The sequence below is a fragment of the Chelonia mydas genome, chromosome 9, assembly GCF_015237465.2.
Source record: "Chelonia mydas isolate rCheMyd1 chromosome 9, rCheMyd1.pri.v2, whole genome shotgun sequence".
In the NCBI taxonomy this organism is placed as follows: Eukaryota; Metazoa; Chordata; order Testudines; family Cheloniidae; genus Chelonia; species Chelonia mydas.
The window spans coordinates 69,884,851-69,902,190 of record NC_057855.1 but is presented as its reverse complement, the minus strand read 5'-3'; positions in this window follow the sequence as shown (position 1 = coordinate 69,902,190).

Genomic DNA, 17,340 nt, shown 5'->3' with positions numbered 1-17,340 from the left:
AGCAGGTGGGTATTGTAGTTGTAAGAAAGCTTGATAGAGATCTTGTAGGTGTTTGTCTCTGTCTGAGGGATTGGTGCAAATGCGGTTGTATCGTAGAGCTTGGCTGTAGACAATGGATCGTGTGGTGTGGTCTGGATGAAAGCTGGAGGCATTTAGGTAGGCATAACGGTCAGTAGGTTTCCGGTATAGGGTGGTGTTTATGTGACCATCGCTTATTAGCACAGTAGTGTCCAGGAAGTGGATCATTACACAAAGTAAAACTATTTCCCCATGTTTATTCCCCTCCCACCCCACACTGTTCCTCAGATGTTCTTGTCAACTGCTGGAAATAGCCCACCTTGATTATCACTACAAAAGGTTCCCCCCCTCCCCCGCTCTCCTGCTGGTAATAGCTCACCTTAAGTGATCACTCTCGTTACAGTGTGTATGGTAACAGCCATTGTTTCATGTTCTCTGTGTATATAAATCTCCCCACTGTATTTTCCACTGAATGCATCTGATGAAGTGAGCTGTAGCTCACGAAAGCTTATGCTCAAATAAATTTCTTAGTCTCTAAGGTGCCACAAGTACTCCCTTTCTTTTTGCGAATACAGACTAACACGGCTGCTACTCTAAAATCTAGCATGTAAATTACACTCACTTACCAAAATCTAACTTAGATAACCATTTACATCACTTCTACATTTAATCCATTGTAGAGAGACAAAGGTGAGCCTGCTTTTTCGTCAGTGGCTGAAAGTCTATAGAAAGAATAAAAATAAAGTGGCTATTATGCCTATGTAAACTCTGCTACTTCCAAAGTTACAGGTCCTTCTAAACCCAGGAGGAAATGTGCTTTCTATTTCTTTATTAGGCATTATCATGTCTCTCACAAAATATCAGGTCCCTTCATAAATAATATAGTTATGCCATAAAATCTAATTCACTGTCTCTTTCAAATGTCAGTTCTAGAGGCATCTTCCAGGAATCATGATACAATACACCTGAAAACTTAACATGGCCAAAATCAAGCTGCCAGTCTTTCCCTCTAAATCCTCCATTTCTTTACCATGGACACCACCACCATCCTCCCCCTCACACAATCCCAAAATCTTGGCTTTGTCTTTGATTGGGCTCTCTTTTGACACATGCACCAAGACCGGCCAGGTCTAAATCTTCCATTTCTCCCTGCACGTATCCAAGAGGCTAACCTGGCCTCTCTGGCCACACTGCCAAAACTCTTGTCCAATCCCTGATCATCTCATACCTTGGTGCCTAATCTCCTCCTCTCTGTCTTCGATACCTGCAACCTTGCACCCCCACAAATAAATGAAAAAAAAGCTACTCCTAAGATCATCTTGGCTGGTGACTCCAACTATGTCACCTCTGCTTTAAGTCCTTCCATTGGCTTCCATTCTTCCAATGCAAACATTTCCTTATCCTTACTTTCAAAATCCTCCACAATTTAGCTCTTCCTGCCTATCCAATCTATCATCTTATCACAAGGTCAGCTCCTACCTTTGCTCCATCAATGAGGCTGTTCTCAATCATCCAATGCTTTGCTTCTCCAAAAAGCACTGACATGCCTACTCCCATTCCATCTCTTAAAAGTAGAATAAGCTCCCAATTAAAATCCATAAAGCAACTACCTTGTCCCTCCACTCATCTTTTTCATAATGCATACAAAATGCAACCTGGCAATGGCTAGACAGCTGTGATCATTGCTACTAGCCAGTTAGTAACTAACATATCCTATTGAATTTATTTGTCCGATCTCCTGTACTCCATCCCAGACCACTTGTTATATCTTGTCTTTTGGACTATAAGCAGTTGAAGGCAGGTAGCATAAGATGTTGTTATGGCACCCATCACAAAGAGGCCCAACCTGGTTGTAGTTTTTTGGCACTACAATAGTGTAAATGCCAAATAATACTAACAACAGTACATCAAGATGGTAGACATGAGAAGTGACATTATTCTATCCTCACATCTCTCCTGAGGAATAATTTCAAGGTCGTTGGAATATGTGACCTGTCACATTGCCAGTCTGGATAATGTCAGATTTCCCCATGCACTAGTAGGGCTATGTAACGGGTTGTGCTCACCACCATGGTGCCTCCTGCCGGTCCTTCTGGGAATTAGCTCTGTTCTAGCCGTGGAGTGCCCTCTGCGGTGGTGTCTTGCCCACTGTCTGCTCTGCTGTGCAATCTGGGACCCGCGTTGCTCCCTGGCTTGCAGCGTCCTCTTCTGGACACAGCCCTCCGGCTGTGCCCCTGATCTATTCTCCCCCTTTTGGGGGTAATGCAGTCTAGCAGCCAGAGTCCATGAAACACAGTATGGCCTAGCAGCCAGAGTCCATGAAATACATCCTTACTGTCAGGGCAGTGTGGCCCAATGGCCAGAGTTTATATGCAAATGCCCCGCTCCTTTGGGGTAGTATGGCCTAGCGGCTGAAGTCCCTGAAACACACCCCTATTGTCAGGGCAGTGTGGCCCAATGGCCAGAGTTCCAGGTAGGGGGGCCCGGGCCCACCTGACTCCACCGGGCCATCTTCCTATTTTCTCACAAGACATCAGTAAAACAGCAAAAAATGAAATAAAATTTAAAAAGTCCATTTTTTATTCTAAACTCATTATTCCCCTATGAGAATTCAATATAAATTTAGCAATTTTCTCCTGTTTCCTCTCCCTCAGTTTTTCAGCTCTGCTTGTTGATCTGTTTTCTAACAATAACTCCACCCACCTACTGTCTCCGCATTTTGTATAGGAGCTTTGATGATCACATGGGTAAAAATAATTAATATGGACTTGAAATGTCTTATCAAAAACTTGACATTGCTATCTTAACACTAAATAATGTTTATCCCGAAAAGTTACCAAAAAATTTAACATACCATACGTACAATGAATTTTCCAGGGATAATTTTTGAAGTTCTCTACACCAGGGGATTGTCTCTTTTACTGCAGCATATCCTCTACCTCTTCACTCTTCAGTGAAAAGTGCCTTAAGTTTCATAGTAGAATTACACAAGTAAAACTTTAGAAGAACTTAAATTAACTGACTTTAAACACATCTTTGAGTTATATTCACTAAAGAAGCAGCTGATATAATCAAGTGTCTGATTCAGAAAATGGTTAATATAAATGCTTCTTGTGAAAAAAAGTTTATTTCCAAATATTTCCAGTATGTCTCAGGAACAGTAATGTGATCACAAGAACAAGGAAATAGAACTGCAGATTCTGTGACTTTCAAATAAGTTTTCACATTGTCATCATATAAAGTGAACATTTTAGTGATTTTTATTAACTGGACTGGTGACATTTATATTTGCTCACTAGGCAAGTAACATTTTAGGTTGTTGTGAGAAATGCTCATCCTCCTTTGCAAAAATCTGGCCTCTCATATCAGTAGGTATACCAAATGTTGATACAATATTTGTCTGTGCATTAGGATAGGATGACCAGACATCCTGATATTATCAGGACCATCCCAATATTAGGGGCTTTGTCTTATATAGGCAAGTCTTACCCCTTCCCCCTCCAGGCCCCATACTGATTTTTCACACTTTCTATCTAGTCACCCTACATTAGGATGAGACAGTGCTCCTCAGATACTGCCTGGCAATCACTTTTTCAGCCAGATATCCTCTTGTAGACCAATGTATCAATCCCAATTCCAGATCTTTTCTTTTTGGTGCAGGTGCATGTTTATATGAAGGGATAAGATGAAAATCAGAAACCTTGAATTGTATGATTTCCTAGTCATGAGTATAGCAAAATACTGGTGTCAAAATTCCCATGCGCATTGTCCCTCAGACCACCATCTCCCTGCACCCCTCAGGTCTCAGGCCTCTAGTCATCATTTCTATCTTGCAATGGAGTCATGGAATTGTCCCACTCTCAGATTCAGCCCTGGGCTGCAATACTCTGTGCATCAACCATGATCACAGTAACGGGTATGACTTATATCCAGATCCTGCAACTCTATTCCCGCCAAGGCAATGACAGTGATCATCAGTGAGCAGACACCCTCATTAAAAAGTATTATTTATTTAGGAAAAAAGCATTTAAGAGAACACATATCTTAAAAACAATTAATCATCCTATACAGGTCTACTTTTCCCTAAGGTTTACCATACCTGGAATTTGGGAAGGCCAGTTCCTTCAAACTCCTCCACAGAGCCTGTCGGTCCCAGCCTGTTTGCGGAGACAACTGCTGAGAAGTGCCCCATTTATCTCCCTCAGAAAGGATTTTTAACTCTAATCCACCAATAAAGCCTATTCCTACCCTTCCTTCATTGCCAGCTCTCCAACTGGGGTGTCATGAAAAACACTTCCAGAAATTTCACATGTACTAAACCAGAAATAAAAGCTGGAAAAAGATTGGATAGTTCCCTCATGCCTCTGCACTTCCAGCCAAGACCAAAAATCCCAACAATTTCACAATTTCTCTGGCTTCAGTTGTCCAGTAGGAAGAAAGGGTTTGATTCCACTTATAAAACTGACAAACTTCTTTATCTTTTTATTGGACCAACTTTTGTTGGCGGGAGATCCTGTCTGTCTCACTAGCAGAAGTTGGTCCAATAAAAGATATCACCTCACCCACTTTCTCTCTCTAATATCCTGGGACCAACGCACCTACAACTAAACTTTTCACTGACATGAATGGTGACCACTAATTTATATGCTACACTGAAAACTTATTTTTAATAAAAGTTCACATAGTAGCTGTGCGTTGCTGGGACGGAAAAAAAATCAGTTTTGTTCAATCAAAGGAGGATTAGCCATTTCTCTTGCTGATTTTGGTTTGTGAGAGAAACGCAAAATGCAGTGGCTTCTATGCCTGCCCAACCTCTCTCCACGGTTACTGCACTCATGCCCCCATTTCGTAAGAGCTTTCACTCTTGCTATGGTTACATTGTTTGGGTTTTTTGGGAGGTGAGGTGGAGTGGACTTTGTTAGTGCGGCTAGCAGGGTCATGAATGCTTTCCTCATGTCTCTTCTCCCCTTTTGTCCTACCTTGCCTTATCCCTTGCCAGACTCAAACTGTATCTCTGCAAATCTCCAAGTATCCTGTAAGCTTCCTCTTTCTGAGAGAGCAACAAATAAAGCCCTGATTTCTTTTGCTTTTACAGATATATATAAAAAAGATAGAATAGCAGCTAAATTGCAGATGCTGATTTTTGCTGTTCAACAGCAAATTATACACATACACATGCTTGTTTCACACATCTTCTCCTGTTGTGACAGGAGTGAAGGTGCTGCTTTCCATTGCTCTCAAACCTTTCAAGTTGGCGACCAAGCATGATTGAGCTGAGGAGATTCAGCCTATCCCACCATCACCTGCCCCTCTTTCAGTGACACAGTTACTGCCCAGGAAGCTGTTTTGCTCTCACAAAGCTTAGTCTTGCTTTTGACAAAGCTTTGCCAAAGTGCTCCAGCTACACGTGATAGGTTAAAAGATTTTCTGAACAAAACCAGAAAAGATTCACATTTGCCATGTTCTCATGCCTACAGCAGGTTCCCTGCTCATTTTACATCCATGGTGAAGAGGACTATGGGCCACATTCTGCTCAGCCCCTGTGTGAGTGTACAAAGGGGTGAGGGTGCAAGTTGCTTCCCTTCCCAGGGTTCAAAAAAGAACTAGATAAATTCATGGAGGATAGGTCCATCAATGGCTAATAGCCAGGATGGGCAGGAATGGTGTTCCTAGCCTCTGTTTTGCCAGAAGCTGGGAATGCGTGACAGGGGCTGGATCACTTGATGATTACCTGATTACCTCTGGGGCACCTGGACCTGGCCACTATCAGAAGACAGGATACTGGGCTAGATGGACTTTTGGTCTGACCCAGTAGGGCCATTCTTATGTTCCCTAGTTCTCCTGCACAGGGACTGACCAACATCTCACTGGGGAGTACAGATCATGCTTTCTCCTTGCACCCTGCAAGTGTGTCGTGCCAGAAAGCATGGGCAAGGGGAGGATAAAACTAGAGCCATAGCTTCACCTTCCTCCTCTACTCGCAGTAGAGCTTGCCCATGACAGAGGAAACTGTGGATATATATTGTGGAAAAAATCCAGTAGGCCTAAACTTCCCAAGTAGGCCTAAAACTTTGCTCAAGCTAACTGTGTGTGTGAAAGCATAAGTAGAGGCTGAGGAAAATTCCACTGTGGGGCAGTTGCAATGGAACAGTTTAGGAAATGTAACCCTGACAGTTAGAAATTAGGAAAGACTCTCAAGAGGGACTTGACTGGACACTTATGGGATGGTGCAAATAGTGTAGCTGCAATCTGGAATATCCATAAAAGTCAACAACATGAGGAAAAATTGGGACAGCTGGAAAAAGCCACGGGCCTTATTACTGGAGCACAGCTAGCCCAGGTTCAGGCTGGTGTCGGTGAATTATACGTTATCTCTGCCCTTAGCTCAATGACCCAAAAGCTGTTAACAGAAATGGTACTGGATATCACCTAAGCTGGAAAGGCATTGTAGTGCGATCTGGCCTGTTCAGAGGTTCAGGATTTTCTGAATGACCAGCTCACGGCCATTCAGAGGGATCTTGAGCATCAGACGTGGCTCACTGCCCTTACAAATACCTCAGGAGTTCCATCTAATCTGCGGCCATGGAGGCATACTTGGAGATTTTCTAAATGGAAATGCAAACGTTCACAGTGCTCCTTTGAAGCATACGGGCCGGTCGGAGGGGTATGGGCTCCCACCTACTGAATCCGGCTGGGTCCGTGGGGAAGATGCATGTGGGATTGGATAATTCACCGAGACATTTGGGAACTTGAACTACCTGGTATGCCCAACTGATTTGTAGTCAGTGCTCCTGGAGTAACGCCCGACATTTGGGTAGGGATTGGAAGCCAATGGACACTCTGGCCGTTAGAACCCCCTCAACTTCAGCGTGTACATAAACTAAAACCAGGAGAGGTTGTCACTGTTCATGACAACATTTGCTCGGAGGGTATGGGATGGGGGACTACCCTGACAGGACACCTACTTTTCCAAGCTAATGATAGCTGTGTGCATGTTGAGACCACTACCTTGAATGATGTACACTTTAATCTCACCACAACCATAGGCAATCATATCATTCATTGGCCTGCGGATAAAATTCTACTTTAGCCATTAGGTTCCAAATACCCTTTAATTGGACTACTTTAGTCCCTGACTGATTCCAAAACTTGCTTTCAATACTAGCAGAGGTTCAGAAAATTTCCAAATTACAAGGACAAATTCACATGCTCCAAAATATATATCAAGCCGAAAAGAATGCCTTTTATACTGCCTACAGAATGTCTACTTTGTGTACCCAGACCCATCCCAGCCACATTATATTATCACCATGGGAATGTTGTTGCTTTTATTGCTGTTTAGCATAGGGTTACGTTATTGTTGCTGTAATAGATGTATTCATCATTGCCTATCCAGCCCAAGGCCTGCCAACCTCGGTTCAAGAAAGCAGGTGACACTAATGGTTGTGAATGAAATGTATGGCACAGTTTAGGCAGAAGAACAGGAGGATGAAAAGGATGAAATTAAGAAGCTCATGGCCATAGAAGTTTAGGCCCGATTGGTGGTGCCAGAAAAGGAGGGAATGTGGAAAAAATCCAGTAGGCCTAAACTTCCCAAGTAGGCCTAAAACTTTGGTCAAGCTAACTGTGTGTGTAAATGCATAAGTAGAGGCTGAGGAAAATTCCACTGTGGGGCAGTTGCAACAAAACAGCTTAGGAAATGTAACCCTAACAGTTAGAAATTAGGAAAGACTCTCTAACCGCAAAGAACAACCTGTCAATAACAGGAAAAGTTTGTTTTGCTATATCCCAAATAAGGAAAACTACTGTTAGAGTCTATACTATATGCCAAATAAGAAAAAAGCTGTTAAAGGAAGTATGCTTAACAAATTGTGGTTTTCAGCTATATAAACTCCTGTATTTTCTGCTTATGCAGAGCAGCTATGGCTGACTCTCCCTGTATACGTATACTTGAATAAAGCTCCTCAGGCATTTCTGATTTCAAACACAATGCATGGTTAATTTTCCACCACAGTACACACTGCTGTATAAATCCAGAGTTCAAACTCAAACTCAAGCCTAACTCCCTTCTATCTATCTGCAAATCATCCTAATCTAGGCCTCAGACCCAGAGTCCCGGGACCCAGTGAGATAGAGGAATTGAGCCTGAGTCAACCCAGGGTTCAAGCCCTATTGCTCTACAGTGAAAAGACAACCCCACTGGTCTAATGCTCTGGGAGTCGACCAAAAGTATTCCATAATCCCACAGGTTTACTTTCTTTGTCCTCTGGACTTGCCCAAGTTTGGTGGGCAGTCAAGTTTTCCTACCCTGCCCCATGAACAAAGAGCTAGAGCAGCCACATTTTGTGAGGGTGCTAGGAAGTCTGAGATTGGGGTGATAGGACTCAGGCTTGCATAATGTAATGTAGATGCTAGAGCCCCAGGTTGAGACCCAGGGTTCAACAGTTGCTAATCTGGGGTTAGAAATGTGTGTAGACATTGAATCCCTAAGTAAACAAACCCAGGGTCTGATAATTGGAGTTCTAATAACCCTGGGCTTACGTGGCAGGGTCTCAGAGCCCGGGCTTCAACCTGAGCCCAGATGTCTACAAAATTATAGCCCAGTAAATCCACCCTGCGAACCCGAGTCAGCTGATGCAGGCTAACTGCAGCTGTTTTATTGCATGTAGACATACTCTATGCTGTTTTTTCACTGGGGTAGGTGGGGAGGAACAGGACTCTGAATGAGGTATAGCACTCAACAGAACCTAGTATACAATCTACCCACTATCAGATTTCAAATTGAAAGCATCAACGGATCCAGGCTGTCAAAATGCAAGGTCAACAGTCACCCAACTTTTTGTCCAGGATATTGTTTACAATTCTATAGTGATCATATTTGAGTCTGGCTCTGTTCAACACCCTTTGTGGCAGCATATGTGGAATGTGGGTAATTGACCACAGCTATTGCAAAATAATTATTGTAATTGCAAAGCAGAATAAAGTCACTTTTTTTTTCTGGAATAGTTATGTCAGTAGTTATGTCAGTAACAACTGTGCTGCTGTGCCAGTCCATTTCCTCATATAGACAAGCCCCCAGCCATATTCTATGGCATTTGGGGCCTGATTCTTCAGTATAATCATTTAGACCTGTGCAAAGAGGATGTAAGAAGCTATATTTCTGAATGGGTAGCATTGAACAGCCACTTTGTACAGGTCTAAATGACTATACAGGTGGCAAGGCTCTAGAGAATCAGGTCATTACTATTTTCTGTACTGAACTTTAAGGTCATCTTTTAGTATTGCGTAATTCCATCTCGAGTAAATATGGCAGAACTATATAGGGGAGGCAATTCCCATGATAAAAGAGCATAAAGGGATAACTGCAGTTCTAGTTAACCTGAACTACATATCCCTGCTCTGCTCAGAGTAAGGTTACAGGCTTGCTATTACTTGCTCAGCAGTTTACATATAAACTACTCAAAACTATTGTATAATAAGGAATTACCTGCATGTTTGCCAGCAAATTACAGCAAGTTTTTCACAGCAGACAGTCAGCAAAACCTGTGGATTTTGAAAGGACAACACTAGGCTGCAGCCGTCTTCACCCTGCATGGGATTAGCCTGATCAATTCACAGTTGTCTAACATTTTCTGCCAAGGTTATCTGAAAGAGACATTAAACATTGGCTCAAATTAACTTTGCAGCAGCTTGTCTGCAGCACCAATCTTACCAAAATGAAGCTGCAGCAGGTTTCTGTTAAAAATCTTTTAGTATGCTTACTGAGTGCCTGCACCATGTGGATGCATCAATCCCAGGCAAGCTTACCACAAGCAGACAATTAAAACCGAGCAAACTTGCAAGATCAGCTTACTGTCGTCTTAACATTTCAGAGAGATCTATTTTTTTGTGCCTGGTCAGCGCTTTGCTAATTAACTGCATTCTCACTATTCTGCAGAAGTGATATTTTAGTTTGTGAAGTATGAGACAAATATTATAGTCAACTACACTTGCACTGGAAAAAGGTGAAGTCACTGTCCACCTGCTGCATCCTATCCTTAAGGATGTTCAGGGAGGGCAAAAGAGGTTGAGTATTTTAATAGTGTGCATGTTATCTAGATGGAGTTTATAAGACTTCAATATAGGAAGAGGGAACTAAGGTGCATTATGATGTTCGAATGTGTGGGGTAGCCTCATAGCCAATAGTATTACCATGCAGATGCACTGCAAGTGAAATGCATATCACAGATAGCTGCAGACCGAACTATCTGACCTACCCAGATTCTAACAGATTCGTCCCAAATACTGGTCTGTTTATTCACAGATCTGGCTCCCTGTAATCATTCAGAGCAACACCGTTCAAAAGCCATTGTTATCACAGCATTGGCCAGTCCACTTTAGATCATATTGCAATTGGTGTTTGAGTCATGCTTTCAGAACTAATTGGTGTTTGAGTCAGTGCTTTCAGGGCTGCTGACACTAAACCCAACACTTTTTGGTTCTGAGAGCCTTTCTAGTTTATTGGCTCAAGATCAGAGGACAATAGATGTTGGAAGTCATGGTGCAGCAATATCCCACTTCCTTTGTCTGATCTAGTCTCCTGACAGAGTCATTTTAATTGGAAACTAATGCTTTGCCATTGCCAGTTGTGCCACAGTTGTGTTTGTTTGTTGTGTTTTTGGTTTGTATGGTAAAAGTTTTTGAACGTAAAGGTGAAAAGAAAATTTTCTAAGTTTTGAAAAGTCAAAACAATCCTCTTTGTGGCAATCCAGTGCCGCATGCATTTACTGTAATCAAAAACAAAACTCAGGCATCACAAGGCAGAAACTGGAAGCTGAATGTTAAAGGTAAATTGTGCTTGCTGTGTTTTTCTGAGCTGAATCCTATCCATATGATCAGCAGCATTCAGAGTCACGGCAGGGAAGTCTCAGAAAGGGAGGGAGACCTGGCGGGTGGCTTTGAAGAAAGCACAGAGAAATTCTGTAAATAAAAGTTCTGGTTGAGCAGTGAAATTGGCTAAATTGCCTAAGGCAGTGTTTAGGAGGGAAAGGGATCTAAAAGAGTTCTCTTTGTTTTCTGAAAAAGGTGTGGCGGAGCCAGAAAAGCGGATGATTCTTGGGTACGTTTGTTAATCACTGTGATTATACAAAACTCTTGTTTTGGAACAGAAAGAGAGATAGTTAAGAGAAGACATAAAGGGGCAAATGGAATGAGTTTGATGGAGTCCGCAAGATTTATCTAAACAGAATTTGAGGCAGCAGCAATCAAGCTTCTAAATGTTACTTTTCTTCATTAAAGGAAAATTGTCCATTATTTAGTTATGATTTGTATTATGGGAGCATTTTCAGGCCCCAGCATAGATGGGCCCTATTATGGTAGCCATGATACCGACACTGAGGTCATGTCTAGACTTATGGTGACCTGCAGAGCACAGGCACTGCACTCCCAGCTAGCACCAGCATAAATAGTGGTGTAGATGGTGAGGCACAGCTTAGGAAAATACAGTACAATGCCCTACATGCCTGAACCCTAACTGATATAACCTACATAGCTCTCTAACACAGTGGTCTCCACACTGGGGTGCGCACACCCCAGAGGGTACGCGAGATGATCCCAGGGGCTGCACGGCATCAGGATCGCCTCCAGACAGCACTCCGCCATTTTTGTTCTTCAGAAGGAGCTCTGCACATCCACGGCTGGTGTTCCCCTCCAGTGGCCCACCTGCGGCAGGTCTTCCAGTCCTCTTCCGTCGGTGGCGTGCCTGCAGCAGGTCTTCCGGTCTTCACACTGGGGGTGTGCGAGCCAAAAAGTTTGGAGACGCTGCTCTAACACACCCAAGCAGTGCCTCCCATATCTCCATTGCTATTTTTAGCAGGGTAGTGTCCCACTGCTTCCCTGCTGTAATGGCTTTTCCTCACCACAGTGAAAAATTCCAGCAGCAGGAAAGATTGATGAGGGAGGCAGCAGGCAAAGACTCTTGCAGCTCTACAGTGAGTGTGGCCACAGCCTGCTTTTCACAGCACATGTAGCTCTATACGCGCCCTACATGCTGCCACAAGTGTAGGCAAGGACTTAGTGAGAGATGTATCCTACCCCAAAGAGCTTACGATCTGAACTGAGCTCTGAGGCGTCCCCATGGAGGGGAAGAGTAAATTCTCTCTTCTGTCCTACTCTCCTTTCCCTGAATGGTCACTTGGGGACTCCCTGGAGTATACCAGGAGGACTGGGGAGGCCATTACGGTGTGGGGACTGAAGCAAGTACAGGGGTGTGAGAGTTGAGAAGTGGACTGAACCATGCACCACCACTCAGCAGAGAGCTGGCCACATGAAAGGGGGTGGGGGGAAAAAAGCTGCACCTTGAAAAGGTGAGGTAGCTTATTCCCCACAGCAAGGGGAAAAACAGGGAAGGAACTGTGAGTTAATCACTGTTATTTCCAGAGACAGCACAGCTGTGAGCTGCCCTCTTAACAGATCTCAACCTAACAGCTCAGTCTAGCCCTGATGTAACATTGCCAGTCAATAGAAGTTACAAACATTTCAAAATCTGATTAACTTTGCATTTTAATAATGGTTAAAAATAATTTTATTGAAGGTGGTGGGGTGGAGGAAAGTATCAAAATAGCTCCAGAAGGAAGAGGACAGCTGCTTTTCACAATTACTCAGAAAATGCATTCTGAAATGCAGCTGTCAGTCCGTGAACTACATTCAACAGTCACTGCAAAGTTTATCTGTTGCAGACTTCTCTTCTGGACTTCAACACCAAGTCCTCATCCATATGATGCTTTAAAACAAATGGGAACTGAGCATCCAAATCCCTGAAGCAGCTTTGAAAAAGTATCAGCCGAAGTCTCTATTGCACACGCATGCAATTGCATTTCAATGGACATCCTGTCTGACTTGTTTTACAGTGAGAATGTTTATTTCACTATGATCTGGGATCTGTTTTTCCAAAAACTTCCCTGTCTTTCCTGTTAACATGGTCAGAACAGGTCTGTCCAAGGACAACACAAATTCAAGGGATGCCCCGAGCAGTGCACCTCTAGGTGCTCAGATACTTTAGCAGTGGGGGACCTATAAATATCTACAGAGAGATGCAATACAATACAGTACCAAAGAAACGTCATGACAAAGTCCACTATTTACATTTTGATTGAATGTTTTTCATTGGAAAATGCCAGTTTACCAAAACTGAAACTTTGTGCAGAAATGTACTGTTTGATGCTGACAGACCAGATGCCAGATCTTGCCAAGACTGCTGGCATTATCACAGGACAAACTCATAGCTGGAGACCAAACCAGTTGACCCATCTATTAATTTTGCTAAAAATAGGTATTAGTCTTATAAGAATGTACTTAGTGTTTAGACTCTAAAATGTATGTACATTGCTGCATGCCTTAATCTCAGTGGTAATGCCTGTATTACATGTGATCAGAACATATTTAAGTTTTGCTTTATAACTTTGAAAATGTTTGTTTTGAATTTGTGAACCCAGGTACGGGAATCATCCCCCATCCAGAAGGGCTCTCAAAATCACATGTGCTGTTAAGTAACAACTCAATACAAAGGATTGATTAATAGCCCTATCACACCTTGGAAATGCTATATGCAAGGAAGCTCATCTGTGGACTTAGACGCTAAATGAAGTAAATTAAACAGCGACAGAAAAATTTTCCATGTCTTCGCTGGCGTCCCTGCCCCTGATGCCCCACCCCTGCCCCTTCCTCCTGAGGCCCCGCCGCCTCCCCCAAGACCCTACCTGGCCAAGCCAGAGCGGGGCCAGGGAGCCCACCCCCCAAAACCAGCCCCCTGCCCATGTCCTAGCCCCCCGCTCTCCTACCCCAGGCAGCTGGAGGGACCCAGGCTCCCCACAGCTGCCCGTGCAGCTCTTACCGGACCTGGCTCCATCCAGTGGGTGGTGCCTCGGAGCTGCAGCCCGGCCATGGAAAGAACTGCGCAGGCAGCTGTGGGGAACTGTGGTGCGGACCCACCATCTGCCCTCGGTGGGGATCCCACGGGATAGGGACATAGGGCGGGGGGGGGAAATAGGAGGGGAAGGGGGGGTCCACTGTGGGGAAAAGTGGCCAGCACAGGCCTATTAACTTTCAAAAACTCTGAGGGCCATGGCTCTCTGGCCCCCTCCTGTTCCAGCATCACTGCCACCGGTCTTACCTCCTGGGTCTGCCCTGAAAGATACTTTGAATTGGCAGATCACTACAACTCTGTCATTTTTAGGATTTAGTTGATAACTCATTTGTGTGAATATGTTTTCTTACTGTAACCTGTAAATCAAACTCAGTTCTTTTTCCTACTTAATCAATAATTAAATTAGATAATTTATTACAGGATTGGCTACGGGAGTGATCTTGGTGTAAGATCCAAGATACCAATTGACCTGGGGTAAGTAACTGGTCTCTTAGAATTGGAAGCAACCTGAATATTGTGTGAGTTTTTGGTGTTAGTGACCATTTATCACTAAGTCCTGTTTGTCTGGGTGACAAGATAGACTGCAGAGCCCAAGGGGACTGTCTAGCTCCATGGTAAGACTGTTACAGTAATCCAGGAGTTCACATTTGTTACTGGCTGGGTGAAATCTAATTGTAGAACATACCACTGGTTTGGGGTGTCTGCCCTGTTTTTGACAGTTTGCCCTGAGGCTGGCACTCACAGTCATGAGACACTCCAGATAGCACAACAGCTGTTTAGACAAAAACTTCGTTGGGGAAGTTTCTGGTCAAAATGAGCAGAAACTCCCCACATTGCATTATAACCAGTAAGCTAGAGGTTAAATGATGCAGCTGGAATGTGCGAGTCCCTGCTCTGCTTCAGAGTGGAGAGTTCATCCTGGGTCTCAGATATCCCAAGTTAGTGCCCCAACCATTGTCCTATTGGCTATTCTGATGTGAGGGTGGCTGTGAGAACTGTTGAGAAGTCTATTTTTTTGCAAAACAAGTGTCAAAACCTTGCTATGTTTTTGCAAAACAATTCTTGTTTTCCAACTGGCCCTAGTATTTACAAGATCAAAATAATTCAACATTTTATACACACAGACCACGGAAACTATCTTGTAGGTTTTTCCCTTTCTTCTGGAAAGCTTTGGTGCAGACAAAGATCAATATAAGCATAAAACGTAAGTGTTATTGGAAATGATGACTTCAGTCTCAGATACTCATAGGGCCAAGTGGGCCTGTTTCTGTTCAGAGCCAGTCCAACATCTAAAGTGTAGAGATTCCTCAGGCTCCTTCCACTCCTCAGTAGTAACTGGCCTGTGACAACTGTTCTGTCATCATCTTACTTAGGGCTTTACTTCTTCTATGATAGCTCATTCACAATGAATCCTTCCTCTCCAGATACACTGACCTCCTCCCTCTGTGACTGGTCAAAAGTATTCACCACATTTTTAATGCTCGGTGTCTTAGAAGTACTTATAAATGTATAATACACAACACCATTCCTGACTACTGTATATGTTATGGAGAATATACAGCAGATCTACAACATTTCTCCTCCCACCCCCTCCGGCAAAAGCCCTGGCACTTAAAGAGAGTTAAAGATATGGAAATAGGACTTCACATTTATATGCAGTTACTTTTTGCGACTATGCATCTGAGAAAAAAAAACTGGATGTAAAGCTTGCTGAACAGCTAATATATAGGGCTTATATTTCCCGCCCCCCTTCTCCCTTAGCTAGGAAGAAACCAATATGTTTTTTTAAGAAAATCTGCTGTCCTTGTACATGCCCAAATATGCTTTTCCTTTGGAAATAAAGTTTTTCCTTAAACAGAAGCCCCAATTATTTATTCAATTCATCCAGTCAGGGAACACACGTGATCAGTGAAGTACCAGGTGACCAATGGAAACCCGTACACAGTATGAATATCAACTACTCAAATTAACAGTTGCAGTGAATAGTTCATGAGCAATCCATAGGATGAAATCTATCTGTATGAAAGATTAATTGAACATACACTAGATGCTGAAATTCATTTAAAAAAAATCAATCTGTTTGTGGACAATGCTAAAAAAGAAAAAAAGACGAAATTCAGAGAATATATAAATTATTTATTGTGAAGTGTTCACTCAGCCCTACTGAGCAATAAAGCAAACATTCAAATACCCTTTTTCTGGGACATGCTAACGTATTGTGAGATGGAATGCAGAAACGCGTGTCAGATTATAACTGACAAAGACAGAAAAGCACTGTAAAACCTGAAGAATGAAGCACCACCAGTTTTGAATGCTAAGATGGAACGTTGTACAGGAAACACACTTGCCTTTAAAAATCAGTCCTTAGAGGCAAGATAATAGGTTTCTAATGACCTAATTAATTTTACACCAAGTGTCTTTTGCAAATGTACAAAGTTAGACAGCAAATTGCTGTCTCTCTGCATTGGTAAGAAGCAGTTGTCTCAAAACAGATCTCTAAAACCAATGTACTGTAATTCATGCTGGCAGTTTATTCTAATTACAGCTGAATATAATGGTTCAGCTGATATACAGAGATTGTCTGTGAATTCCATCTTAGTAGCCACAAAGTAAAATAAAATGAAAGAATTATAACTTCAAATTAGTTTAACTGAAACCTTCTTGTTCTGTCTAAATGTGTAATCTTGGTGGGAGATTCATTGTACCTGGTAATATTCCCTGCTACAATATAGAATGCAAAGGCACTGTACTAGTTTCAATGCCATTAAAAAGTTATAACAGATGTTATTTGTTTGTAGAAACACACTCGCATAACAGTCTGACACAGAGAGAAGCTCTTGATTTGAAGTGTGAGTGTCCTGGCTTTTTTTTTTTTTTTTTTTTTAAACTGTATCAAAGTTCTGTCAAAAAGTGACTGGAAGTTATGGTCTCAGTTCAGGAATATTACCATCTAGTGACCAAAACCAACATATACACATACATAGGCTCTCTTTTGATAATGACCTGGCTTCTGAGAGGTCAAAAAGGTTTGCTGGGGTCGGTTAATTGTTCACTCAGACACAATTAAATGGCTGCAGACCCAGATTGTTTTTGTCCTAATTTGCTTTATTCACAGTATGTACATAGTTCCTCCCCACATATCCTAGTGACACACACAAGTGAGTACAGCACCAGTGAGGACACACTAGCTCAGGTCTGGCTTTCCACTATGGTTGCACACAGCAGGGCTAGGCTAACCCAGGTGATCAGCACCGGGATTAACTCTGTCATGAAGACATACAACTCTGCCCTGGTCTACACTCCAAACTTATGTCGGTATAAGTATGTCACTCAGGGGTGTGGAAAATCCACAGCCCTCAGCAATGCTGTTATACTGGCCTAACTCCCAGCGTAGACCGTGCTATGTCCATGGGAGGGCT